Source organism: Dermacentor albipictus, chromosome 8 (assembly GCF_038994185.2).
Source record: "Dermacentor albipictus isolate Rhodes 1998 colony chromosome 8, USDA_Dalb.pri_finalv2, whole genome shotgun sequence".
NCBI lineage: Eukaryota > Metazoa > Arthropoda > Arachnida > Ixodida > Ixodidae > Dermacentor > Dermacentor albipictus.
Window position 1 is genome coordinate 7,333,072 of NC_091828.1, and position 20,803 is coordinate 7,353,874.

At 47.5% G+C, this 20,803-nt stretch overlaps 1 pseudogene; it reads right to left on the minus strand.

Annotated features, from left to right (window-relative positions):
• Positions 1-1,025: 1,025 nt before the first annotated feature.
• On the minus strand, positions 1,026-19,028 carry LOC139048725 (uncharacterized; annotated as a pseudogene).
• Between the last annotated feature and the right edge of the window lie 1,775 nt (positions 19,029-20,803).

The window sequence follows — 20,803 nt, forward strand, 5'->3', positions numbered from 1 at the left end:
GTCATCGAGGCGTTGGAAAAGCAGGCGAAGGTGCCTGTGGTGTTCGTCGGCGTTGCGGGAAAAGACCAATATGTCATCAAGATAGACGAAGCAGAAGTCGAGGCCGCGGACGACTTCGTCGATGAAGCGTTGAAAGGTTTGCCCAGCGTTCCTCAGGCCAAAGCTCATGAAGGGAAACTCGAACAAGCCGAAAGGAGTAATGATTGCAGTTTTCGGGACGTCGTCCGGATTGACGGGTATCTGCGTGTAGGCCTTGACCAAGTCTAGCACGGAAAAAACGTGGCAGCCGGAAATGCGATGTGCGAAGTCCTGTATGTGGTGAACGGGGTACCTGTCCGGAATTGTGCGGTCGTTGAGGCCACGGTAGTCCCCACAGGGCCGCCAGCCTTCGGTCTTCTTGGGGACGAGGTGAAGTGGTGAGGCCCATGGGCCGTCGGAGGGGCGGGCGATTCCCTCCTGGAGCATGGCTTCGAACTCTGCTTTGGCTATGCGCATGTGGTCCGGGGCAAGGCGACGGGCGCGACAGAAAACCGGGGGCCCTGGGGTGGTCCGGATGTAGTGCAAGGTGGTATGCTGCACGTCGCGTGGCAACCCGCTGGGGCGCGTCAAACCGGGAAATTCGGCGAGAATGGCGTGGTACGGTGAATTATGTTCGACGCTGAGTACTTTGATGCTTGGCTGGTGGGTAGTCGTTCGCTGACCTGGCGAAGAATGTCCCGTTGTCGCGTCGATGAGACGGTCGTGGCGGCAGTCCGGAAGGAGGTTGTAGTGCGCCAAAAAGTCTGAGCCGATGATTGGCTCTGTGACGTCGACGATGACAAAATTCCAATGAAGGTCAGGGCGTAGGTTTTTGAGCTGGACGTGCAGGCGGAGCGAGCCGTAAGTTTTGATAGTGGACCGGTTTGCCGCGCTGAGCTCGTGGGTAGCAGCAAATGTCGGAACTGCTGTCGACAAGGAACCGCTGCTTTGTAATTTGGTCGGTGCGAAGATGCGATGGCCTCCAGGTTGGCAGCTCGCAGCCGTGGCTACGAGCTGCCGTTGGCGTTTCCCTGATTCCTAGCGGAGCAGGGCGGTCGACATTGGCGTGCTCTGTCCTCGAAGCGTCTATGGTAGTAACACCGGTCGTCGTCACCAGGCTGCTGCGACGGGGTAGTGTTCTGGCCACGGCTTTGCGAGTGGCGCGTCGGGAAGTGTTGATCCAGGCGTCGTTGAATGGAGCTCAGCTGTCGGTTGATATCGTCGATACGCCGCGCAAGCTCTATGGTGTTCGGCGGTGCGGCGACAGCCTGGACGGTGGGCGATAACGGCGGCAAAGAGACCTCAATGACGCGGTCAGCGATCCCGGCGAGTTGGTCGAGAGGTAGCGTAAGCTGAGCCTGCAGAATTGCCTGGACGTGCGGTGGAAGTCGTTGAAGCCAAAGTGCTCGCAGTAAGGAATCCTGGACTTCCATGTTGCCCGCGAGAGCACGCATGTGGCGGAGGAGCTGCGAAGGCTTGCGCTCGGCAAGTTCTGCGGACTGAAGTTGTCGCACCTTCTGGTCGTCCGAGAGTGACAGGCGGCGAATGAGTTCCCTCTTGAGGTGCTCGTAAAGGTTGGCCGTTGGTGGATTGGCAAGGATATCCCGGACCTCGCTGGCGTAACGGGCATCTAGGTGGGCGACGACATAGTCGTAGCGGGTCCGGTCTTGTGTGATGTGCGCAAGAGAGAACTGGGCCTCGACTTGGGCGAACCATACTTCGGGCGAGTCGGCCCAAAACGGCGGAAGCTTGACAGCGACACCCCAGACGCCGTGCGGGGCAGCGTGCGGGATCCCGTCTGCCAGGGTTGTGGCGTCCTCGGCGGGACCGGCAGGATGCTGCTGCACGGCACCATTGAGCTGGCCGTGCCGTTCCTGAAGCTGTTGCTCTTGCCTCTGGATCACCTCTTGCTGCGTGTGAAGCTGTCTGTTGAGGAGTTCCAGCTGTCGTTGAAGGGCGTCTTGTTCGTCCATGGCGATGCGTTGTTGTTCGTTGTCCGGGTCACCAGATGTGGGGATGTCGCGGCTAGCGAAGGACGAATCCCAACATAAAAACGTAACGCTTCTTTATTCGGTGAACGATGCCAGCGGACGGGCATACCAACGCTACATTCGTCACCGTAGCTGGTGGTAGAAGGCGGCTTTTATCAGCCAGGCAGCCTGTTCTTATAGCCACCGTCGGTGACGCATACCTCGGGTGACATGGCGGTGGCGCTATGCTTTATCGACCATGCAATCCAGCGTGCAGCTGTGGTATGCTTGGCCAGATGATAAGATGGCAGGTGCGCAGAAATATGCGCAGAGTGTGTCGCCACAACTTTATGCAGCAATTATATGACCAGCTTTTGAAACAAAGGGGGAAAACCGTAATAATTACTGGTGATTTTAATCTCCCGCAAGTAGAACGGCAAAATTAGAGTTATGGACAGTCTTTCCTCTGACTTACTCATTGACATCATGCTAACTTTCAGTCTTCAGCAGGTTGTCAGTGTATGGCCTCGGGGAGGGAATATGCTTGACCTCGTATTCATCAGCGAAATTCTTGGTGAAGGAACCATCGAAATTGAAACTGGCATTTCCGACCATAAACTGATTTCTTTTTCGGCATCGATAGGTATGAATAATGTCAGACTACCCCGAAAAAAAAATCAGATTAGGGATTATGCTAAAGCAGACGATGAATCGATTATTGATTACTTGGACTTTCAGCTTAAAATTGTCCAGGGTGATGTCGAGCTTTCATGTAAAAGGTTCAGGGAGACTGTTCCTTATTGTATTGAAAGATTTATTCCATTGAAGGAGGTCAAGAAACCTCCATCAAACCCTTGGATCAACAGAGATATACTACAAACTAGGCCTAAGCTGAAAATAATGAAAAGAAATCATAAGAAATAAGGAGTTCGCACGTTACACAATTAAAAATGAATTACGGGGAAAAGGTAAAGCTGCGTGAGAAAGATTCTTCAGTCATAGCCTTGCTCATTTCATTTCAAATGCTCCACAAAATTTTGGCGCTATTTAAGTCAATCAAAAGAGGTAGAACAAAATAAACTTTAATGCTAAAATTATTGACTGTGGCCACATATTTGCTGAGCATTTTAATGATTGCTTCGGTAGTGTATTCTCCGACCTAGATGAATTCGAACGATCCAATACAAATAGGTCGGTCTGACGCAAAATAACGGTTTCCCTAGAAGGTATCTTGGAAATGCTCCTTAATACCAACGTTAGGAAATCTGCAGGCCTTGACAAGCTCCCAAAAGCGTTCTTACGAAGGTATGCTGAACAGATATGTGTATTCATCACAGATTTTGTTCAAGTTATCCTTACATTTAGCACAGATACCATCAGGATGGCATAAGGCGAGAGTTGTCCCAATTCATAAAAAGGGCGATCACCTCACAATGTCAAATTATCGTCCTGTTTCTATTACAAGCGCATGCAGCAAATTATTAGAGCATAATGTCCAGGCTTTATTCGTCAGTATTTGACAGATCACAATGTCCTATCTCCAATACAGCATGGGTTCAGAAAGGGATTATCGACTTCAACTCGGCTTGTGTCAGTCGTTCATGAAATATCTGAAGTACTTAACTCGTGCGGACAACCTAACGTTCTCTTTTTTTAGATTTTAGCAAAGCGTTCATTGATGTGCCCCATGGATAATTAGTCTAGAAGCATGAGTGCATTGGTCTGCCATCAAATGTTACATAATGGATCGAAGCCTATCTCTGACACAGACGCCAGTTCGTTGAAATGAATACATGTTCCTCAAGTGTCCAGGTAAATTCGGGCGTACCGCAAGGCTGCGTATTAGGACTGCTCTCATTTTTATTTATAATAATGATACAATAGACGATATTCCCGATGACGTGCATGTTAATATATTTGCGGATGACTGTGCCATATTTAAAAAATATATAGTGTTACGAAACGATCACGCATGCTTGCAGAAGTCAGCTATTGCAATTTCCAATTGGTGTAAACTTTGCGGCATGGAATTCAATGTACATAAAACAGCCTTGCTGCGAGTAACAAGAAAAAAGGAACCCAGTATATTTTCTTGTGTTCTAAACGACATCAAGATAACTGATGTTCAACAATACGAATACTTAGGCGTCACATGCAATAACAGATTCTGCATGTCAGACATTATTTCCCTTACATGTTCAGCAGCTTTGCGCAAATTATGGTTCTTGAGTAGGAAACTTAGAAAGGAACCGGTAAACACCAAAAGTTTGGCATATAACACATTCGTGCGATCGAAACTTGAATATACAGCGGTTGTATGAGATAATCATACCGAAAAGGATATCATAAATTTGGAACGTGTACAAAGGAGCGCCGTTAGATTTATCTTTCCAAATATAAAAGGGAGGATTCCTCGTCCTAACTAATGCTTAGAAATAAAATCACTTCACTTGAACACAGGCGTAAAGTTAGTCGTCTCCAGTTTTTACGTATCATCATAAATCGAAAAATTGGCTTTCAAATGCCTCCTTATGGAACGCCTCTTATGATGATGTATGGGGTTTTATGGCGCAAGGGCCAGGAAAGGCCAAATAGCGCCATGTCTGTGGTAGTGGGTGTGCAGTGTAACTATGATTATTATGAAATTGGTGTGACGTGGCTGTAACGGGGCCTTAAAATATACGCTCTAAAGTGCGTAAAATCTGTGTAATAAAACTATGGCGCTGCCATATGGCTTGTACTATGAACATTTCGATGCATTTAAAAAGAATGATACGATAGGTAAAATATATCAGATTATAAGAAATGCCAGAGCACTACTGCCTGCTTAGAGCCCCTTAAAAACACAAGAGCCTGGAGGCATGTGCTATGCAAAGCAATTATCGCAGCGGCATCCTCTGGAGAGAGGAGGCGCTACGAATGCATGGGACTAATAACATGTAAGACCACATCTTTGAGAAAACCTGGGATTGCATCTGTATTAAAAAGTGGTTCTAGACCAAGAAAGATCGCAGGATGGAGGGGAATGTGCTGTCGGTGTGCTAAGAAAAAATGTCTCTTTCTCACAGATTCTGCTTCCCGACACTCCAGGAGGACGTGGAGTACGGTCAGTCTCTCCCCGCATCTACCACAGGTTGGAGGTTCACTACCGGTGAGTAGAAAGTTATGGGCGCCAAATGTGTGTCCTATTCTTAAACGACAGAATAGGACATCGGTTCGGCACGATTTTGTTGTAGAGGGCCAGAGTCCTAACTGTGGCTTTATTAGGTGGAGCTTACTATCCTTTTCCGCGTCCCACATGCGTTGCCAGTGGGCCCGCAGCCTCCTTCGCAAGAAAGGCCTCAGATCTGTGACAGGCACCTCAACGGTAGGGTTAACGGCTTGCGATGCTATAGACGTGGCCATCTCGTCCGCCAGAACATTGCCCTCGATGCCCCTATGACCAGGCACCCAGCATATAATGATATGCTGGTTTGATATGTACGCTTTACACAAGACGGAATATAGTTCATGAAGTACTGGATTTTTGTGTGTATAGAGTGACATCAGGGCCTTCACGACGCTTAGGGAGTCTGTGTATATCGCTGACTTTTCGAGTTTTGATTTTCTTATATGCTTCACAGCAGTCAGTAATGCGTAGGCCTCGGCCGTAAATATACTTGTTTCCGGATGTCGTACATCGGATTAGTTAGTTAGTTAAATGGGGTTTAATGGCGCAAAAGCAGCTAAGGCTATGCTGCGCCAAACACGAGGTGTTTTGAAATCCAGTTTGTGAGGCAAAAAGGCTATGTTAGTAATCTATATTTTATGTAAAAATCTGGTGTCGTGTAGAAATTTACGGACGTCACATAATGGGACCAGCGGATCATCACCTAAAATCAGAGCAGGGTGTAAAGGTATGTGTAGTTGATATAATTTGTGCAAAAGTGTTCGTCTGTGTGTTTCAATCTGCGTACATGTGAGTAATATGTGCATAAGTGTTAGTGGCTGTTGACATTTCTCGCATGTTGGTGCGTCTTCTTTCGTAAGTAGGTAATTGTGCGTGAGGTGTGTGTGCCCAATGCGTAGTCGGCATAAAACTACTTCGATGAACCGCTCCTGATGATAGCATGACTTCCACTCGCCAACTATGGGTTTCGTGAGATGTAGCTTGTTGTCGGCACAACGGTCCCATTCGCGTTGCCATTTTACCGTGAAGGCTTTTCTAATTGCACGGATGCTATCATTATATGGGAGTTTCATGTTTGTAATATCTTTGTGTGCTGCCATCAATGCACATCTATCAGCCGCTTCGTTACCTGGTATCCCAACATGGCTTGGGACCCAGCAGAAACGAATTGACCTCCCACATTCGTTAAGCATCAACATGTTTAAAACGTCTCCTATCAGGGGTTCACACTCAGATTTCAACTGTAGAGCCTTCAGTGAGCTTAAAGAGTCAGTGTATATGACTGCATGTTTGTGTTTATCAGTTATAATCTTTTTACAGCAACCCAGATAGCGTAAACTTCAGCCGTGAACACGGAAGCGTGTTGTGGTAATCGAATACTTGTTTCCCAATTTTCCGCGACGACCCCCACACCCACGTGATCTTTTGTTTTAGAGCCATCAGTGTAATATTGTATGTTATTTTGATATTTGTCCTGAAGTGCACGGAATTCTTGTGTAATGTGTTCGCGTGGGGTGTCTTTCTTCTTTAAATGAGTCAATGCCCAGTCGCACGACTGTGTGAAATCGCACCACGGTGCCAGCCGTTGTGGTTTCTTGGCAACCTGGAGAACTCCATGGGGAATGTCATAATCCCGACAGTATTGCTCATACCGCAGGACATGTGGCCTAATCACGTTCGGTTTATTTGTGTAGTGTAAGCGTGAGTTGCATTGTGTGAGGATGTTGTAGCATATGTGTTGCGGTGATGACTGAATTTTGAGTACGTAGGAAAAAGTGAGTAATGCTCTGCGCTGCTGTAAGGAGGGTTCATTACATTCGACGTATAAGCTTTCAATGGGTGAAGTTCTGTAGGCACCACTTGCCAGTCGCAGTCCAAGGTTATGTACTGGATCAAGTCTTTGGATGTAGGATTGTCTGGCTGAGCCGTAAACAGTGGAGCCGTAGTCTAAAAGGCTACGAACAAGAGACCGATAAATGCGTAAAAGACACGTTCGGTCAGAACCCCAGTGCTTATGAGATAACACATTGAGGATATTCAATGCTTTATTTGCCTTAATTTTTAGTGCTTTAATGTGGGCAAGAAAGTTTAGTTTTTTGTCAAAGGTTACTCCCAAGAATTTATATTCTTGTTTTACCGGCAGCGCGACATCATTCAATCTTAAATCCGGGTCTAAGTACAACCCTCGTTTTTGCGAAAATAGCACTGTAACAGTTTTCTGAGAAGAGAAGCGGAAGCCATTTTTCTCAGCCCACTCCATTAGTTTATTTATTGTTATCTGGAGTTGCCTTTCACATGTTCGTAAGTTAGAGCCGCGGCACGCTATTTCCAGATCATCAACATATATGGAGTGCATAACAGAGGTGGGAATTACTTTGTTGACAGAGTTCATTTTTATTATAAAAAGTGTTGTGCTAAGTACGCAACCTTGTGGCACGCCGGTTTCTTGGATAAATGTGCGCGAGAGCACAGTGCCTAGACGGATTTGGAATGTTCTGTTGGACATAAAATCAGCCAGACAGTTCAGCATTTTGCCACGGATTCCTAACGCGGCGAGGTCACGTAAGATTCCAAATCTCCACGTGGTGTCGTATGCTTTCTCTAGGTCGAACAACACTGCCAGGCAGTGCTGTTTGTGTAAAAATGCTTCACGTATTTCGTGTTCAAGTCGGACGAGGTGGTCTGTCGTTGAACACCCTTTCTTATAGCCACACTGGTGAAAATCGATGGAGTTCCGTTTATCAAGCGCGAAGGTTAACCTCACATTTACGACACTCTCGTACGATTTTGCCAAACAACTTGTCAGGGCAATGGGTCGAAAGCTGCTTGGGGATATGGGGGATTGTCCTGTTTTTAAAAAAGGCACAACTATTGCATTTTCCAACATTTCGGCATGCTTCCGGATTCAAATATTTTGTTAAAAAAATTAAGAGAGCATCTACGGATGCTTGGGACAGGTGTGCGAGCATAGAATAATGGATGCGGTCAGGACCTACTGCAGTTTTTTTGCCAGCACAGAGAACCCTGTTAAGCTCTTGTAACGTAAATGGAGCGTTGTATTCGTCCCTTGACGTACAAGTAGTTGGTAGTTTCTGTTTTTCTGCAGATAGTTTCCAATTTAAGAATCTGTTTGTATAATTAGCCGAGCTAGAGACGTTATAGAAGTGTTCCCCAAGTATATTCGCTTGTTCTTGTAGTGTTGTCTGAGTGCCTGAAGGTGTGAGTATTGGTATCGTGTATGGTGTGTAGTCCCCATTAAACTTCCTGACCTGTTCCCACATCCTTTTGGATGTGACGGTGCTATTAATTGTTGATACATATTTTTGCTAGGAAGATTTTTCTGCCTGTCTCCGAATGTATCGAGCTTTCGCTTTGGCTTGTTTAAAATTTAAAAATTTGTTATGTGTTGGGTACCTGCGTAAAATTCCCCAGGCCTTATTTTGCAGCTTTTTTGCTATGGTACACTCGTGTGTCCACCAAGGATTTAGCTTTTTGCGAACAACGCCAGAAGATTGTGGAATGGCCTTTTCAGCTGCAGAAATAATACAGTTAGTAAATTTTTCATTAATTTCATCAATGTTTAAGTTTGTTAAAGTGAGCTCCTCCAGCCTGGCACTTTCCGTAAAAACAGCCCAGTCTGCCATTTGTAACTTCCATTGGCGTGGTTTGTTGGATATAATGGGTAGCGTTGGGGTGAGGTTGATTATGGCAGGCAGATGATCACTGCCATATGAAGTCTCGAGTACATCCCATTTAAAATCTGTAAAAATATCCGGAGAGCAAAAGGCTAAATCGAGGCAGCTAAAATTGCGTGAACTTGGTGAAAAATGAGTTGGCGCACCTGAATTTAAAAGACAGATGTTGTTTGTCAAAATGAAATCTTCGATACGTTGTCATCTTGGGTCATTCTTATCGCTGCCCCAAAGAGTGCAATGAGCATTAAAATCTCCAACTAAAACAAAAGGCTCCGGCAGCTGGCTAATAAAATTTTCCATGTCTCGAGTTGTGAAATGGGTATGGGGAGGGATGTACAACGAACATATGGTGACAGTCTTAAAAGTTAAAACAGTGACGGCTACTGCCTCAAACGCAGTTTGTAGTGAAACGTTCCGTGTGGGGATGCCACCTTGGACGATAATAGCGACACCTCCTGATAGACGGCTGGAGTGCTCGCGGTCCTTTCTTATGACAGTAAAACCTTTAAGAAAATGTGTATGTTTGGGTCCCAGGTTCGTTTCTTGAAGGCAGAATGCTACTGGTGATAATTTATTTATGATGTCTTTGATGTCACCTAGATTGTGAATTAGGCCTCTGCAGTTCCAATGAATGATAAAAGCCATCTTATTGGAATTGGGAAAAAAATACTTTTGTGTGTGAGCTTATAAATTGTAGGTGACATCTATTTAAAACCCGGTTACTATTAGAAGGGCGGTAACCGCTCAGGTTACCTTTCCCTTTCTCACAGAAGTTAAAATATGTTTATCCTTCTGTGTGCGCTCCAAGGAGCGCGGGTCTTTTGGCTTCAATGACGCCTGGATTTTTGGATCGACGTCCATTGCCTTTTCCGAGGCACTGGACGATCGAGAGCCAGGCGCCGAGACGCGCGTCTCGGGCCGTGGGGTACGCTTCAACTTCGGGCCCTGCGGCACCGTTGTCTGCGGGCCCGTGTGCGTTGCTGGTGGAGCAGCACTGGCTGCAGCCACCAAGGGGGCAGTTGGGGTTTCTACAGGAGTACCGGATGTGGACCCTGTAGATTCCTGAGACCGGTGTGGCGCTGCCCCCTGCCGCGTCACACTGGCATAGCTTACTTGAGGTAAGTGCGCTAACTTTTTCCTCGCTTCATGAAATGAAATCTTTTCCTTTACAGTTATTGCAATTATTTCTTTTTCTCTTTTCCAGCAAGGGCAGCTCCGCGAGTAAGCTGGATGATCGCCCTTGCAATTGACACATTGTGCCGGAGCATTCAAGTTGTCAGATGGATGGTCGTTGGCGCTACACTTGGCACATGTATCCTTTCCTCTGCATGATTGTGATGCATGTCGGAACCTTTGGCACTTGAAGCACCGCCTCGGGTTCGGTATGTACGGTCGGACGTTGATTTTCAAGTAGCCTGCGTCGAGTGAACTTGGCACAGTACTGGAGCCAAATGTAAGGATTACGTGTTTTGTGGGGATCTGTTGGTCGTTTCGTCGAAGTGTTATCCTTTGTACCTTGATTACATGTTGCTCCTCGAATCCCTCAAGGAGCTCTTCGTCACTGAGGTTCATGAAATCTTCTTCTGATTTTACTCCTCTGCTGGTGTTGAGCGAGCGATGTGGGGAAATTGTGACATTAGTGTCACCGATGCTTTTGAGTTCACTGATTTTTTCGACTTGTTCTTTCTTTGTCAGTTCGAGGAGGAGGTCTGCACTTGCCATCTTTGATGCTTTGTAGCCTGATCCGATCGAGTTTGATAGGCATTTGGATACTATGAAAGGTGATAGTTTTCTAATAGTTGTGTTGCCTTCACTGTGAAGGACATGGAACTTTGGGAAGGTGTCATAGTTTGGTTTTAATAGGAATTGAAATGTTGCTTCGGTGCGCCCTCGATTTGGAGGGCGATCTTGGAGGGCGGGAAAAGCGTTTGCCATGTAAACACTGGAAAATTCGGCGGCGATGGTGGCCACCCACCACCGAGCCCAACAAGGGGACGCTACAAGGTTGGAAGAGAACCTGCAGACGCCAGCCATGCATCGCCGCTATAACCTAATATATATATACCAAAGGCAGGATAATTACACACGGTTAACCCTTGCCACCAGGAAATACGGAAGTAATAAGAAGTGAAGAGAAGACAGGAAAGATATAAAAGTAGGAGATAAAGACGAAGATTGGAGAGGAAGAGATAGGAAGAGGCGACTACCGATTTCCCCCGGGTGGGTCAGTCTGGGGGTGCCGTCTACGTGAAGCCGAGGCCAAAGGGGTGTGTTGCCGCCGCCGAGGGGCCGTAAAGGTCCAAACACCCGGCATTGGCTCAACCCCCAGGATCCCCTTTTCCCCGGACATGGCTAAGCCACGCACGGCTACACGCGGGAGGGTCCAACCCTCGTTTGCTCGGGTACGTGGTGTCGCAACACACCAAACGCCTGCTTACGCAGACGCCCCTGCGGGGGTACATCGGATTCTGAGAAGGATGGGCCGACGGCAGCATACGACACCCCGGCATTAGACTTCGAAGCGTCTGTGTAGAACTCTGCGCAGGAGTGCTTGTGCTGGAGTTCTAGGAAATGAGTTCGTATTTCGATCTCTGGTGCGTGTTTTGTTACCTCTAAAAAGGATATGTCACATTCTATGACCTGGCACTCCCAAGGCGGTAACAATTTGGTTGGATGCATTAGACGAGGCTCGAGGAGTGGGACATGCATCTCATCACTAAGCTCCCTCACTCGAAGCGAGAAAGGCTTTCTTACAGAGGGGCGATTATGGAAAAGTGTAGTGCAGGTCATATAGTTAACAGTGTCAAAATATAGATGTTGATTATTGGAGTGCACTTTAAGGAAATATGTGAAGCTGATGTAAGATCTCTGCAGATTGAGTGGCCACTCATTCGATTCTACATACATGCTTTGAACTGGGCTAGTTCTGAATGCGCCTGTGGCCAGACGGATACCCAGGTGGTGGATGGGATCCAGCATCTTTAGTTCACTCGGGGCAGTAGAATTGTACACTATGGAGCCATAGTCTTACCGCGATTGAATAAGGCTCTTATAAATATTCATTACACATTTCCTGTCGCTACCCTATGTTGTGTGTGATAGCATCTCTAGTAAGTTAATAGTTTTTAAACATTTAGTTTTGAGATATTTTATGTGCGAGATGAAAGTAAGCGTAGAGTCAAGTATTACACCTAGAAATTTCTGTTCTTTGTTGACAGGTATTTGTTGTCCACCCAGTTCCATGCACGGGTCTGGAACCAGGCCTCTCTTGTAAAGAGAACACATGAACTTTTGTGGGGGTTCACTTTAAGTCCATTTTCGTCTGCCCACTTAGATATCTTGTTCAAACTCTGCTGTATTTGTCTTTCGCACACTGCAAGGTTGCACGAGTTAAAACCTATTTGTATGTCATCTACGTACACGGAATAAAATATAGCTCGTGGTAATGAGGCGCGGAGTGTGTTCATTTTAACTATAAAGAGCGTGCAGCTGAGCACACCTCCCTGGGGTACACCAGTCTCCTGTATAAATGGACGTGATAGTAGATTCCCGACTTTCACGCGGAAGGTACGGTTGGACAGGTACCTTTCTATCAGTTTTAGCATATTGCCATGGGTGCCCATTCTCGACATGTCTCGCAAGATTCCGTACCGCCACGTTGTGTCGTACGCCTTCTCCATATCGAGAAATATTGATAGGAAAAACTGTTTGTGTACGAAAGCGTCGCGAATATATCCTTCAATACGTACAAGATGATCGGTTGTGGACCGCCCTTCTCTAAAGCCACACTGATAGGGATCTAACACTTTGCTCAGTTCAAGGAAGTGAATTAGTCGTCGATTAATCATTTTTTCAAATACCTTACAGAGGCAGCTTGTGAGGGCTACCGGGCGGTAACTTGCCACTGAGGAAGGATCTTTGCCTTGTTTCAAAACAGGGACCACAATGGCTTGTTTCCATGCGGTTGGGAGGTACCCCACAGCCCAGATAGTGTTAAAAAGTGCAAGTATTGTAACTTGCGTGTCACTGTGCAGGTTTTTGATCATTTGGTACATTATTCTGTCCGATCCTGGTGCAGAGCTCTTCCATGCGCTCAAGGCAGCTCTCAACTCAGCAATACTAAAAGGACGGTTGTATGGTGCATTCTGACTACATTTTCTGAATAAAGGCTTACATTCTTCTATTTGTTTGTGTTGAAGAAAGGATTGTGAATAATGTGTTGAACTTGACACGTTCTCAAAATACTCCCCAAGTGAGTCTGCCTGGTCTTGTAGTGTATCACCCTGTGTGTTTACCAGAGGGAGTGAATATGTTTGCCGCCCTCTAATCCTATTAACCCTGTTCTAGGCTTTGGCCTCATCTCTGAACGAGTTAATACTCGATAGAAACTTGTGCCAACTTTCCCTTTTGGCCTGTCGGTGGGTTCGCCTGCTTTGGGACTTTACTTTTTGAAGTTGATAAGATTTTCTGCAGTGGGAGAAGCGCGTAGCAACCCCCACGCCTTGTTCTGATTCTTACGAGCGATCCTAGATTATTTAACCACTTATTTCGGATATGCAATTTGATGCGGCATCTATTATGAATGCTGTAAAATAATGCACAGCAGCATCAATTTCTAGAGAAGACATGTCAGCCCATGAGAAGCTGGTGAGAGTTCGAAATTTCTCCCAGTCGGCTGTGTATCTTCCACCTAAGAGCTTGTGGAGGATATTCGTTTTCTTTAGATGTTCTTATCAGTATGGGGAAGTGGTCTCTCCCGTAAGGATTGTTTGTAACTTTCCATTCGAGTTCGGGCAGTATGGACGGGGAAACTATGCTGAGATCAATTGAAGAGAAGGTTTTGTTTGCAAGGCAGTAATATGTGGCTTCCTTCTTATGCAGAAGGCACGCACCAGAAGAGAAAAGGAACTGTTCAACAAGGCGACCTCGCGCATCTATACGAGAGTCGCCCCACAGGTAACTGTGCGTATTGAAGTCGCCAAGATCAAAGTAAGGTTCAGGCAATTCGTCTATGAAGGACTGAAATTCATGTTTGTTTAATTTGTACTGTGGGGGTACGTAAAGCGAGCAAATGGTGACGAGTTTATTTAGAAGAACAGCTCGAACCGCCACTGCTTCAAGGGGCGTTTGTAGCTGTAAACGCTGACAGGATATACTTTTATGAATAAAAATGGCAACACCGTCTGATGATACGACAGCATCATCGCTATCTTTACGGAACTTAACATACGGTCGGAGGAAGTTTGTGTGTTGTGGTTTTAAGTGAGTTTCCTGTAGACACAGCACTTTTGGATTGTGTTTTTGGATGAGTTCCTGCACATCATCCATGTTTCTAAGAAGACCTCTAGCGTTCCATTGAATAATTTGTGTATCCATATTTAAAGTGAATTAGTGATGTGTGTACAGAAATGGAAGTAATGCCTTAGACTATTGCCAGACACACATCGTAGGGTGGTGATAAAGGGAATGCCCCGTTTATTCCGATGATGTACGATATATACAGGAGCGCTAGTCCCATGACTTTTGTGATAAGTGCGGGATGACAGCCAAAGAAGTGTGCTCGTGTTTTATCTGCAGGCTGACGTCACATCTTTCCCTTTTTGCAAGCTAAGTACATTCACAATAACTCAACAACACAGTTCATAGTTAATCATTAGGTCCAAGTCGTTTCGGCGTCTTGATTATGCGACCGCAGCGGGTGGTTCTACGATGTCCGGTGGTTTCGCTGGCGTGACCATTCGACGGCTGCTGCACACCGGCATACTTCACTGGCGTTGTAGCCGGTAATTTGGCGGGATGTACGGGAACTTGTGGCTTCGGTGTTACGTCGATCTCTTCTTGATGGTGATCCCGTTGAAGCACCGATGGAACACCTTCATCGTCTCCCCTCTCTGGCAGTAGGAGGAGATGGCGTCTGTTCCGGCGAACGGCGCCTTTGTCGGTCCCCAGCCAGTAGGACCATGGCGTTTGGGACGGCCGCAGGATAGTTCTGGGAGCACCCTTGTCTTTCAGCCACACTCGATTTCCTGCAGAAAGTCTGGGCAAAGACCTGGCAGCATGACGCTTGTCAAAGTATCTTTTCTGCCTGTTTCTGTATTCCTCATCCATTTTCTGCCACGAAGAGCTAACGACACAGGGTTTTAGCAGAGATTGAACGCAAGGTATTCTTGAGCGCAATTGACGGCTCATCAAAAGTTGTGTAACCTGTGGGACCCGGCGAGTTCCGGTAGTTCAGCAAAGAAATGTAGGGGTCCTCTGCTTTCTTCAAAAGTAGCTTTATCGTTTTTACCATGCGCTCAGCTTCGCCGTTGGCTTGCGGGAAGAGTGGGCTAGTTGTGACGAGCTTAAACCCGTACAGGCTTGAAAAATGCTTGAAAGCAAACGAGACAAATTGTGGTCCGTTATCGAATACTACGGCGTTTGGGATGCCGTGCCTGGTGAAGGTGCTCTTCAGATGGTTGATAACCGCTTCTGATGACGTATCGCCTTTCAGCAATGCCAGCTCTGGATATCTGGAATGATAATCCACAACAACAAGATACACGGCGCGTTTTATTTCAAATAAGTCCATGCCGACTTTTTGCCATGGTAGCTCTGTCGTTTCCGAGGGAATCATTGGTTCCGCGAACTGAACACGTTCACTCACACACACATGACAATCAGCTACAGCTTTTGCTGTCTCTTTGCTGAGCCCCGGCCACCAAACTGATTCCTTTGCTTCGGCTCTGCAGAGAACGATACCTTGGTGCCCTTCGTGTAGTCGTACGTTCATTTCCTTCCGCAGACTTCGCGGAACAATAATGCGAGCATCTTTCAGCAACAGGTTCTTGCAAACTGAAATGTTAGCACGGACGGGCCAAAATTGCCTCAAAACGTATGGGAGCCTTTCTTTTCTCGGCCACCCGTGGTGGCAGGCTTTCAGCAATGACAAGCATTCCTGGTCTTTTTGTTGCTCAGCTCGTATGAGATTGAGCATGCTTTCTGTAGCCGGTAGGCCCTGAACAATGCCATCGACGAAAGCAGATACGTCCGAGTCTCTCAAGGCGCCTAGAGTATGGTTAGTAGCGTTCGCTCGTACTCTTGATAAGGTGTCGGCTGTCGCAATGCTTTTGCCGGGAACGTGCGTTAGTGTGAAGCAGTACCTCATCAAACGCATTCTGAATTTTTGGATGCGAGGCGGCGTAGCGTCCAGAGGATCACTACCGAGCAACGGAAGTAGAGGCTTGTGATCTGTTTCGAACAAAAATTTCATACCTCTTAAAAATTCGTCGAAACGTTCAGCTGCCCACGTCAGAGCTAACGCCTCCTTCTCTATTTGAGAATATTTTTGTTCCGTCTTTGCCAGCGATCTCGAGGCATAAGCAACCGGTCGTCGTACGCCGGATGGTTGGATCTGAAATAATACAGCACCAAGACCATACGATGAAGCATCAGCCGAGACTATTGTCTCGTAGAGAGGGTGGTACATGGCGATGCATCTGTCCGAGCTGATGGTTTCCTTGATTTTGCAAAACCCTTGTTCCTGTAGCGGTCCCCACGACCACTCATTGTCCTTGCACAGAAGGCTGCGTAGAGGCGCGCTCATAGACGCTGCATCTGGAAGAAACCTAGCAAGGTGGTTCATCATTCCCAGAAGAGAGCGAACTTCCGTTACATTCTGCGGCCTCGGAAATTCTGTGATGGCCCGCACTTTTTCCGGGATGCGGCCGCACGCCACCAGCGCCAAAGATCATGCCAAGGAAGGATACTTCTTCCACTGAAAAACAGCATTTTTCTTTGTTGAGCGTCACTCCTTCCCGCTGTAGTCTTCCGAGCACCTTGTGTAAGCGAGAGTCGTGCTCTGACTTATTTGCGCCGAACACAAGAATATCGTCCATGTAGTTCAAAAGCCCGTCTAATCCTTCCAACAATTGCGTGATCTTCCTCTGAAAAACTTCTGGTGCCGAGGTTATACCAAACGGTAATCTGCGATAGCAGTACCTGCCATATTGACACGTGTATTTATATTTATCGGGCGACCAGGTTTCACCGCCTAACAAATCTTATCGCACAGCGCGGGACGCGCTTGCATGTATCCGAAGTTTCTGGAAAGTTATCGATGCTTCTATCCGCAGTCTGTTGTAGCCGAACCTTGTGTTATCTGATTTATTGGCCTGACGCGAATGATGTAGAACTTTGTGGAAGGCACGCGGGTCCGAACGATTAGTCTGGAACATTCGACGATTGTGTATAAAAGCCGACGCGCTTGAACCGCTGATCAGATTTTCGACGATCGCCGACCGTGCTCGCCGCTATCGTTGTGCTTTAGGTGTAGCCTGTTTTGTGGGCACAGGTTCGCCCAATAAAAGTTAGTTTTGTCTACCACAGTATTGCTAGTGTGTTCTTAACGTCACCACCACGTGACAATATGGTGTTATGAAAGTGGCGAGTCTTTGGCACGACTCCGCAAGTTGGATTTGGTAAATTCCTGAGCTTGCGTCAAGTTTCGAGAACACAGAGGCTTCCTGAAAGCTTCCCATGATCTGCTCTACGGTTGGCAATTGGAGGCGCTCTCTTCTTACGAAGTTATTTAGTTGAGTGAGGTCGACGCAAATCCTGACTGAGCCGGATGGCTTCAAAACCGGCACAATTGGCGCACACCATTCCGTCGGATCCTCGACCTTCCTAATCATGCCGTCCCGCTCAAGCCTGTCAAGTTGCTCCTTAACCGCTTGCTTCATCGGGATAGGAATCCTGCGTGGGGTTGACACTGCGTAGGGGATTGCATTTTCTGCCAACCGTATCGTGTGCTCTCCTGCTATAGATCTGATTCCTTGAAATAGCCCTGGGTACTGTCTCGCGACATAGTCGGACGTTTCTAGATCGTCTAAAAATCGAACTACCCCAAGGGTCTCTATTTCAGGTAGCCCCAGTAAAGGCATGTGCAAGTTTTTTACGACATACACTGTCTGCGCGCAGCGATTGTCCTTCCATGCGATTTCCGCTTGAAACTTTCCGCACGTGTCAATGCTTGCGTCACTTGGTCCCCTTAGGTTTCCTGCTTTCTCAAGATGGCTTGGCATTCCTGAGAAATTTTCCCCCGCGACCGTGACTTCTGCTCCAGTATCGACTTTCATTTTTACTTCATGGCCGTTTATCTGTACCATCACGAAGTGCGCAGACAACTTGCTTTGTCGCGGTGTAACTGTGCCGAGGAATTGGCGCTCGTTATCTGGGCAGCCCGGTGCCGTTACCCCGTCAAGTTTTCGTTCTCTGTTTTTAATACGACAAGCCTTTTCGAAATGCCCTAGCTTCTGGCAGTAAAAGTATTTTTGCTGCTTCGCTGGGCAACTAGTTCGCGGGTGCATCGAACCTGCGCAATAAGTGCAGCTTTTTACAGAAGCGGTCTTCTTGCGATGCGCAAGTGTAGCATTCCATTCTCTCTTCTGTTCTGTTTTCTTGTTCTTTACCGCTGCAACATATGTTTCGGCGCTCGTACCTTCCCGCTGTTTAAAGTCTGCTTGCTGCTGCTTTATCGTTTCGCGTGTTCGGGCCCTTGCTAGTGCAGTGGCCAATGTTAGCTTAGGGTCCATCTGAAGCTCTTCCGACAGCGCTTCGTCTAGAAAGCCAACTACAAAGCGATCCCTTATTAAACGGTCCTTTATGTTATCGAAGTCGCATCGCTCTGCTAACTTGTGGAGGTCGGTTGCAAATTCGTCTACAGTTTCCCTGGTTGTTGACGACGTCTGTGAACACGGGTGCTCTCATACACTGTGTTCTTCGTCTGAACGAAATAGGCTTCAAGCTTTGCCTTTATGAGCTTGAAAGTCTTCAGGTCTTCGTCTTTTACCGCTAACAAGCGAAGAATCTCTCTCGCCTTCCGGCCCATTGTGTAAAGAAAGGTTCTTACTTGAATTTCTTCCGTTTTCTCGCTGAGACCGGATGCGAAGCTGTAGTCTTCGAATTCCTCAATCCAAGAGGGCCAGTCTGCTGCGTTGTGGAAATCAAATGGCTGCGGAGGCTTTATCCCAGCCATTGTTGCTCGTTGCTGGACGCTCGTTGCTGCCGTGCCTTCCGTGAAAACTTGCACCACTTGCAAGCTACTGCTCCGCTCTGTCGGACTGCATACGCCCTTGACGGTCTATTTCGGGAGCGCCCGACCCCACGTCTGACACCATGTCAGACACGCATCGTAGGGCGGTGATAAAGGGAATGCCCCGTTTATTCCGATGATGTGCAATATATACAGGAGCGCTAGTCACATGACTTTTGTGATCAGTGCGGGATGACAGCCAAAGAAGTGTGCTCGTGTTTTATCTGCAGGCTGACGTCACAACTATAGAGCCCTTTCGAGGCCCTGTAATCGGGGTTTTGCCCTTTCTGGAGCGTTCGAGGGAGCCTCGCCGCTCCTTAGGCACTTGGTGCGCCTTGAGGATGGGTGTAGTGTCCATTGCCTCTTGTGAGGCGCCGGACACGTGCTCTTGCGAGCGGGATGTTACCAGCGAGGAGTGCAAGACCCCTGCGCCCACCAGCCCGGAGGTCGATGGGGCTCCCTGGGGGATTTCGCTGCGCCGGCCGTTGCCAGCGCTGGAAAGGACCTGGGAAGTTGAGGCAGCCTCGGCTACGCCTACCTTCGGGGTCGATGGTCCCTTCTCCTTGGTTGACGGAGCAGCGCTAGCTGCTACCGCCGCGGGGACAGAAGGCGTGACTGCAGACTCACTGCTTGTGAGTCGGACAGCCGGCGGAGGCCGTTGTGACACTGCCCCCTGACGCGCCACATCGGCAAAGGTTTTCTTCGGCAGGTATGATACCCGCCTCCGTGCCTCCTTGAAAGTTATGTTTTCCTTGACTTTGATTGTAACGATTTCCTTTTCTTTTTTCCAGGAAGGGCACGACCGCGAGTACGGGGCGTGCTCGCCATCACAATTAACACAATGTGGAGTGTTCTGGCATGTTTCAGAGGAATGTTTTTTGTCATTGCACTTGGCACAAGTCAGCCGGCCACGACAGTTCTGTGAACTGTGGCCGAAACGTTCGCACTTAAAGCATCTGAGAGGACTGGGAACGTATGGTCGAACACGAAGTTTGATATAACCGGCCTCGATGGACTCGGGATGGACACTGGAGCCGAACGTGAGTATCAGGTGTTTCGTCTTGATCTCTTTTCCATCTCGCCTCATCTTCATTCGTCTAACATTGATAACATTCTGGTCACGAAAGCCCTCCAAGAGTTCAGCCTCTGTGAGCTCGATCAAGTCATCGTCAGATGCAACACCACGGGTGGTGTTCATCGTGCCCCCGCAGGGGCGTCTGCGCAAGCAGGCGTTTGGTGCGTTGCGACACCACGGACCCGAGCACACGAGGGTTGGACCCTCCCGCGTGTAGCCGTGCGCGGCTTAGCCGTGTCTGGGGAAAGGGGGATACGGGGGTTGAGCCGATGCCGGGTGCTCGGACCTTTAAGGCCCCCCGGCGGAGGCAACACGCCTCTTTGGCCTCTGCTTCACATAGACGGCACCCCCGGACTGACCCACCCGGGGGAATTCGGTAGTTGCCTTTTCCTGTCTCTCTCTCCCTACAACATTCGTCTTTTTCTCACTTTCCACCTTTCCTGTCTCCTTCTCAAATCAAATCAAATCAAATGAAATCAAGTTTATTCATTACAAACAAAGAAACAGTTACATTTTTGTTTTACAGACGAGGGTCTCAAAGTCGAAGACTGTAACCGGGACCCTCGGTGGGTATTTATAAGAAAAAAAAATTACATAGGTGGCAGGACAGAAATAAAACTTATACAATGTACACTAACAGAAACGAAGAACTGTAGTGCAACAACAGAAAAGTGATTACAATGTACCGTAATACTAACAAAAAATAAAAATAATATTGGCGTACAACAGAACGTTTAAATTATGTAAAGAAGGAACAGAACGAAATAGAGAAAAATATGATCGGCAGGCCCAGATGAACGTGAA